Source organism: Lactuca serriola, chromosome 5, assembly GCF_051521515.1.
Source record: "Lactuca serriola cultivar US96UC23 chromosome 5, Lser_US96UC23_V15, whole genome shotgun sequence".
Lineage (NCBI taxonomy): Eukaryota > Viridiplantae > Streptophyta > Magnoliopsida > Asterales > Asteraceae > Lactuca > Lactuca serriola.
The window spans coordinates 260,294,443-260,303,128 of record NC_136412.1 but is presented as its reverse complement, the minus strand read 5'-3'; the positions used below and the strand labels follow the sequence as shown (position 1 = coordinate 260,303,128).

The 8,686-nt window shown below is 37.2% G+C and overlaps 1 non-coding gene across 1 annotated transcript; it reads left to right on the top strand.

Annotated features, from left to right (window-relative positions):
- The first annotated feature begins 3,751 nt into the window (after nt 1–3,751).
- LOC145056049 (small nucleolar RNA R71) lies at nt 3,752–3,858 on the top strand. Its single transcript, XR_013685590.1, has one exon. It is a non-coding gene; the product is annotated as a small nucleolar RNA R71 (small nucleolar RNA).
- The last annotated feature ends 4,828 nt before the right edge of the window (nt 3,859–8,686 follow it).

Genomic DNA, 8,686 nt, shown 5'->3' with positions numbered 1-8,686 from the left:
AATGGGTGATGTGCCCGTGGTGCAGGAGTTTATGGATGTATTCCCCGAGGAGTTTCCTGGGATACCTTCGGAGAGGCAGGTGGAGTTTAGGATCGACCTAGTCCTGGTGCGGCTCCGATAGCCAAGGCGCCGTATCGAAAAATTTCTTAGTGTGTTAAGTTCACTTTTATTTTTTATGTTTATCTCAAAAAATTTCTTTGTCTTGACAAGGGAATTCAGGAGAAGATGAGACTCAAGGAATATGTATCGAAATATTTCGAGCATGGAGAAGAAACCTAAAAGTGGAAAGGAATTCACGGTCATTACACTTCACACTACTTTCATAATATGCGAGTGATAGACTCTACCATATTGAGACTTATACCAGTCTTAGTAGGAGTCTTCGCATCAAATGTTAATGATCAAAGGTCATTTTCACCATGAAAAATGTGAAACATCAAACCATTCTTCACCCATATCTAATATTTTCTCCATCAAATCATTTCCACATACCGGTACCCCTTGAGGTTCGAGTATAAAACAACTCGGCTGACGGTTGCCAAAAAGTCTGTGTTTATGATGTTAGATGTTGTTGTCACCATGACTCTAAGTGAAACCCAAAATCCAAAACCATTTAATTATGAATTGACGGTGAACATTTTTAATATTCTAGATTTCACCCATGAATTGATGAATAATGGCTCATACCTGGTGTGACATTGTATAAAATGCCAGTCTGGCAGTTTTTTTTAAGAACTGTCGTATCTAAGGAATTCAAAGTTTGAAATGGTACAAATTGTCATATTAGTCTTGTCAGCTTTCTTTACTTAACAACTGTCACGACACCAAGGCGATTCACCCAACAGGGAAACAGGTATCGTTGAATGTCTCGCCAAGGGCCAAGTTAACTCATTAACTTGATAACTATATTGAGATCTATGATCAAGGATATACATGGGCTAACATCAAAACTAGCCAAGAGTAGTTCTCTGATTCTCAACAAATCGCAGTGCGTTCCTCTGAGTTCACACAGATACTGCGAGAAGTCTCTTTCTGACTCAAGGATTCTTCCTTGAACAACTGTGGTGAGAAGGGTCTTTATGATTCTTTTTGTGATCCACAGGGACTTTTTAGTCACGATTACTTCTCAAGACACAACGGAGATCATTCAAGAACATTCATTCGAATGAACTAGAAGTGAAGATCATTTTTAACATACAATCTTTCAACCCCATAAGCAAGGTGAAGCTGACTTGAAGATTATGTGACAAATTGCATTGAAGCCTCCTCAATCAATTTGCTGCTATCTATGTACTTGCTAAAGTGATCCAGAAGTTTCGTTATCTGTTCTCTCTGAAGATTCTCAAGCTGAAAGTGTTGATTTTCAAGAATCCTTTCATGAAGCCTCCTCATCCAATGTGCGTTCAGAGTCAAATTTTGAAAAAAAGCCGAACTGCTCAAGATGAAGTCATTTATTGAAGATTCATCAAGTTCATCTTGAAGCTATGAAGAAATCGAAGATTAACGCTGAAGCCAAGCTCCAAATGAAAATTGACAAGAAAATCCAACTACATTCTTAGGGGGAGCTTGTTGGGTCAAAGAAAAGAAAGCTATAAACCAAGGGGGAGATTGTTGGGTCAAAAGTATGGTTTATACTTTACTTTTCTAGGCAATTATATTTTTCAGTCTAGGACAATAAACAGCCTGGTGTTTACGATTGTATGGGTGTTCATGGTCGTGAACCTATTTACAATCGTGAACGTGTTTTGGGTCATTTAATGAGTTTTTGGTCAAGGCCTTGTATTTTGGGCTTGGCCTTATGTCTCTCTCTCTCTCTCTCTATATATATATATATATATATATATATATATATATATATATATATATATATATATATATATATATACTGTTAGTGGAGTCATAAGGGAACACGGCTAGAGAGGAGCATTTTATAGAGAGAGAAAGTAAGAGAGAAGAAGAGTGTGTGTGAGAATCTTGTGTTGCATCATCCAATTGATTGGGATTCCACACCATCAATTGGATCTGATTGATACGTCAAGCAAATTTGTGACTTACAATTTCTCCAATTCCTCAAGCTCATTTTCTTCATCTATATTGAATACTTCACTTTGATCATAGTCATTCTTGAATCCGTCCACCACTCTAAAATTCATTTCATCATCTCCTACTCGAAATGCGAGTTTAGATTCACGAATATCCACCAAGGCTCGTGCGATATTGAGTAAAGGGCGTCCAAGGATAATCGGGACATTTTTATCCTCTTTCATGTCTAGCACCACAAAGTCAATTGGAAAAATAAAATTTCCAAATTTTACCAAAATGTCCTCAACTAAGCCTCGAGGATTAGTCGCTGAATGATTTGCCATATGAATTTGTCATTAGAGTAGCCTTCAAATCTGGAAGATTGAGCTTTTGCTAAAACAAATAAGGCATCAAATTTATGCTTGCTCCATAATCGGCTAAGGAATATATATATATATATATATATATATATATATATATATATATATATATATATATATATCTTCATATTATTTATAAGTTCACATAGAAGTGTAAGGCGTCCAAGATCTCGCATATTCCTTGGTATCCCCTCCATAATAACCTTAGAACTTTGCTCACTAAGGACAACCTTGGAGGTCTTCTCTAGTTCTTTGTGCGTATCGAGTAAGTCTTGCAAGGACTTTGCATATTCGGGCACTTGTGCCAAGGATTCAATAAAAGGAGTATTAATAGGAATACCCTTTAATTGCTTCATAAATTTCATATGCTCTTGCTCTAGTGGGTGAACCCTGGCTCGAGAAGGGAATTGTAGTGGTGGTTGATAAGCTCGAACATCAGTAATATTTTCTGTTCATACCTAGGCCACGTCGTGGAGATTGAATCTCCACGTCGTGAAGATGGTGATTCAGCAAATTTTTTTTTCTCGATCTTCGAATTATTTGGTGGTGGTTCGAATTGCTTTGGCTCTTCTTCTAAGGCTTCTAGGACCTCTCAAATAGTGTCTTCTTCAGTATCGATGACCATGACATGCGATGATGGTTTCTTATCGTGAATTTGTGGACATAATCGTTCGTTAACCAATGTAGTTAATCGACCAAGTTGAGCTTCAATATTTTGAATTTATGCTTGATGATGGCTAAGCAAAGTTTGTTGATCTCTCATTAGAGCTTGTTGGTCTCTTATTGTTGCATCGGTTTCGTCATGACGTTTTTTCAAAGCCTCCATAAGTCTAGTAAGCATGGACTCAAAATCAATTTTCTTTTCATGTCGTGGTTGCTCTTTTTGGTAGAAGCCTCGGCCGATTTGCCTACATTTCTCTTCTTTTTAAGGCAACCATTCTTTCTTTGGCTTCCTCTGATCTTCATCTTAACGGTCCACTTGAGTAGCACACTTGAGCTTTCTTATTCCCGTTCTCGGCCAAATGGCAATCTTTTGACAAATGTGGACCATTGCATTTTTCACCACCCGCATGTATAATGTGTATGGATTGATCTATCTTTGTCGTTCTCCGATCCATATTATTCAACATAGCCAAAACAGTCGCCATGTCTTCCGAAGTGCCACTCCCAATTCCTTTTGCTCCATCATTTCGAGGATTATGATACTCACGCAAATGCTTAGAAAACTCTTCAATTAACTCCTTAATTTCAGCGAGATTTTTTTCGTTAAAGGTCCTTGAGAATTAAGGCGTTGCCTTGTCATCACATTTACCCCATCGTAGAAGATTGAAACTTATTGTTGCACACTAATATCATTTTGGGGGAAATTTCTAAGTAATCCCTTGTAACACTCCCATGCTTCATAAAGTGATTCTTTTGGTTGTTTCTCAAATGTAGCTATTGCCTTCTTGAGTTTAGACACTTTTGAGTTCACACATTTGTGCCCATGTAGTAATTGCACCGAGTTGAAGTGCCTTTAACCAATCTTTAGCAGCTCCTTTGAAAGTGATTGGAAGCATTCTCAACAACACCGTATCGCATGGAACATTCAGAATGTTGAAGTAATTAGTGTTGTCATTGACTTCATCAAGGTGTTTGTGATCATCCTCGTGATCTTTACCGGAAAATGGAACATCCTTTAAGCGTGGAAAGAATATGTCCTTTAAGCTCGAATGTTGAGGTAGCGAGAATTGCGGGCTACACTAAACCTGGACCGGTGTCCTCTTGAATTCTCTTATTGTATGTCTCCATTGTCATGTCATCAATGTCCGCCATAATGTTTGTTGGCTCGCCTTCATTGTCACTACTTTGATATGTTTCGTAACCAGTTTACTTCTTATTAGGAGTGCTCTCGATGCCTTCAAAAGTGACTTCGTCTTTCGGGAGGTTGCTTGATTCTCCTACATGCTTGCCCTTATTTTTACTAAAAACCGATTTTAAATCCTTGAATGGTGATTTTTTTTGGTGTATTTGATTCTCCTACGTTCTTGTCCTTCTTTTTATGAAAAGTTGACTATGGATCTTCAAGTGGTGGTGTCAAAGGTGTGTTTGATCCATGAGTCATATACTGTTGCAACAAAAACAAAAATAAAAACGTAAAAACGAACAAAAAGTAATTAAAAATTCCTACTGATCGCTCCCCACAATGTGGTAATGATACCACCTCGTGTTGAAGCAGATAAACTAAATAGAATGCAAAAACAAAAGAAAACATAAAAGATCCGAGCTCACGTCATGAGCTTTAAGAGTTCACGTTGTGACTTCAGTTTTGAAAAAAAATCTAATGCTAAAAATTAACTTTTTGCAGGTTTTACCCCACAATAAGGATCAATTAAACTAAAGCAATTAAATTAAAGAATTAAAATAGTCGTTCCCCGACAAAGGCACCAAAAACTTGATGTATGCAAAAGATATCACCTATCTAGCTTTAAATTTATAACTTAACTACTTATTTACTAATGCACTTATAACCTATCTAGCTTTAAATTTATAACTTAACTACTTATTTACTAATGCACCTATAGGCAGTGTACCTAGTTAATTTATAGTATAGTAAAGTAAGTTGGGGTCGAACACATGAAACAGATTTAATTAATTAATTTAATTACTATAAATTAACCTAAAACAACAAAAAGTTAAAATAGTTTTATTGATTTTACAAGTTTAGACAAACTTAAACAATTAACTAATAATCTCAATCAATATTCTAAAAACACTTTTGTTTAGTTCGAATCCACTTCTCCTCTATGGTTAGCTACTAATTATGGATTATTAAAGTTGGTTATCAAATATTATGTTATTAGCAATTCAAGTCCAAATTTACTAATGTTTTCACTAATTCATGAACTACCTTGTATGGTCATACATAAGCAAAACACATAGTCAGTTATTGGATGTAGATAAGCTATGTAAGATTTATCTAAATAAACACAATTACGGTCATAATTTATGTTCTCCAAAAAAACTAAATTAGTTACTTTTATCACTTATCTAGGATTTGTTTGATCCTAGCTATAGTAATTTAATGGTCACTAAACTACTAGGTAACAAGTTCATGTAATTTAATAGTCACTAAGCTACACAGAACCTGAATTCAAGCAATCAAAGTATCCAATATGTAACATCTCGAGTTTCAGGTATTTTCAAATCCTTCCTTTGGTTTATAATTATGTCATGTTTGGGTCCTTGGAATATAAAGATGTAGCCCTAAGAAGCCCTAGTAGCAAAATGGTAATTTTGGGAGCAGGAGTACGTTGGGCGTACATGTGAGTACGCTAAGCATACTAGGGCGCGCCATAGTACGCTAAGCGTACACATATATACGTTGGGCGTACTAATGTCCGGGTGAAACCCTAATTTTTAGGGTTTGAGGAGTATTTAAACACTTTTATGGATCATTTAGCCTCACCCTTTCAGCCTCCAAGTCCTTGAGTCATTATTAGAAAACCCTAACCCCATAAGAGAGTGTTTTGAGCTTAAAGTGTGTTCTTTCTGTGCTTAAAGGAGAAGGAAGTACATCAAGGATTCTAGAAGGCAAAGCAAGCTTGTGGATCTTGGATCATCATTTTCTTGGGAAGATCCAGGAGGTAAAAAGTTGCTACCTTTATGTTTGGTTTGCTTAGATCTCATCTTGGTAGCTTTATGGTGTTCTTTTGTCCCAAAAAGTCCCATTGTTGTGCATGTTTGGTGTTGGACATTTTAGGTTGTCCTTTCAAACCCTACGAAGGGTTCTAAGCCATTAAAATGAGGTCCCTTTAGCTAGTTTGGCGTAATGCTTCTTATGGAAGGTCTTAATGGATTAAGACCATGTATTAAGGACTTTTTGGACGTCTAAAGTCATAAATTTGGAGACTTTATGACTCTAAGGTGCATTTGGACCATGGATCTGAAGTTTGGGCTTAAGTTTTTAAGCCATTAAATACTTATTGAGATTTTGGACGCTGCGAGGGTACGCCCCACGTATGGAGCAATATGTGTCGCGTACTCGTTCAACCACCCTGTTGTGGGTCAATGCGAGGCGGTATACGCCCAACGTACCGAAGGAGTATGCCCCGCGTATGCCTTCTATTGGACTTCGGACTTTGGGCTTCAAGTTTTGGGCCAACTTTTTGACCTTGAATGCTTGGGCCCTTATTGGTCTATCTGAGTATGGGTGTTTTGGGCCAAGTGAAAAGGTGGACCTTAGGATAAGGCCCAAAAAGGAGTTTGGGCCCAATTTGGAAAAATGGGCCAATGATGGGCCTTGTATAATTTTGGGTTTTTTGGGAACAAGAATTGGGCCTGGGTCTTGCCCAATTATGGATAGGGTAATGTGACATCCCCATTTTCACGGCTAGAAAAGACCGATTTTGTTTATGTTTGTTTAAAAATCAGAGTACATTTTAAAGAAAAGTGTTGCGGAATTTGTTCCCAGAAAAACATGATAAATATGTTATCAAAACTTTTTTTTTGAAGAAATGTATTTTATTCATTTTAAAACTCTGGGATGTCATCGTCAATATAGAAACATAAGCATAAACATAACTTACATTCATTAACACTAGTGATTTACATCTCCTTAATCTCTCAGTGTAATGTAACTTCATATCGACACCTGTGATACAATAAACTTGAGTGGGTCAGGTTGGGAAACCTGGTGAGTACATAGGGTTTTCAACCCACAATAATATAATTATGTTTAATCATTAAACAATCAACCCAATTACCCATCCTTATTATCTTAATTATTTCTTAAGGATCTCCCCTAATAATCATTTATCATTCACTCATCCAGTCTTAAAGATTGTCCTAAGGAGTAGGCACGAAGTCCATCGTTGCCAATGACACAACTGTCAATATTATCTATTAAGCACATCTGCCAATATTATCATTTAGGCGCAGCTGCCAGAATTATGAAATTCTCTATTAGGCGTAGCTGCCGATATTATCCTTTAGGCACGACTTCCAGGGTTATGATGTCATCTATTAGGCGCAGTTGCCGATATTATCCTTAGATCGCAGCTACTAGGATGTTTAGAGTAGATCAAAAACATCTACAGATTGTGGCGCGGCTGCCAATGCTCATCTATAGGGTACTAGGTTAATTTCTGCCAATGTTCACCTATAGGACACTATGTCCATACTGCCAATGTTCCTCTATATCAGCTTTCATCCCTCATCATTCATCTACCCATGTTTTACCCAACATATTTTGTAGATATAAATGTTGGATAAGGTGTCTAAGTCCATAACTATTTCGGGCTTGTACTTGACCCGACCCGGCATGGTCCATTTGGGTTGCATGGCACCATGCAATTGGATAGACTAAATGAGAGAAATAACACTTGGAGATTATTAATATATTATAAGTTCTAATATATTAATAATATTATTTAATTAGTTGATCAAAGAATTAATTTGGAATTAATTAAGTGATCAAAGGATAACTAATTAAATATATGGGTTGATTATGTAAATCATCCATATCTTGTATAGTGGGCTAAGAGGCTCCATGGATTATCAAGTTGGGTTCTACCCATAGGATGCTCCATGGATACTCCATGGGAGTTACAAACCCATGGGTCATGAAAATGAAGAGTCATGACACATTAGGGTTTACATGGTGTAACCCTAGATGTGCCAACACTATATAAAGATCCCATTCTCCACCAAAATCGGCTAGACATAAGAAACTAGAGGGCTTGGCCGATTTTGAGAAGTGTGTGTTATCTCAAGAGTCTTTCCAAGAGCATTTGGTGTTGTGTGAAGCATTTGAGGCATCACACTTGGGGTGCTAGGCTCACAAGGTTTCAAGGAACGCAAGCAACAACAAGGTAAGTTATTCTATCTATGATTCAAGTTAAATTGTTCCCCATGTATGCTAGATAGGAATATAACCTTGGAATTCAACTTTGCATGATAATTAGACAAACATAGATCCAAGGTTATTACGGTTGCATGTACACTTAGGAAGTGTTAGAATGCTCAAAACCCATCAGTGGTATCAGAGCCTAGGCTTGTTTGTTTGTTATTTGTGCTTAAAAGTTGAAGAAAGTCGAAAATCTTGCTGTCTGACTGATGGACTCGGCGAGTCCATGGGGAGGACTCGTCGAGTCCATGGGGAGGACTCGTCGAGTTCATGTGTATCTTCAACCTACTCGGCGAGTAGGTTTATGCACTCGGCGAGTAGGGTCGACAGAGTGCAGAATTTCGACTTGAGTTGTTGGAAATGGATTAGAATCATTACCCTAAAATGTTTTGGTACT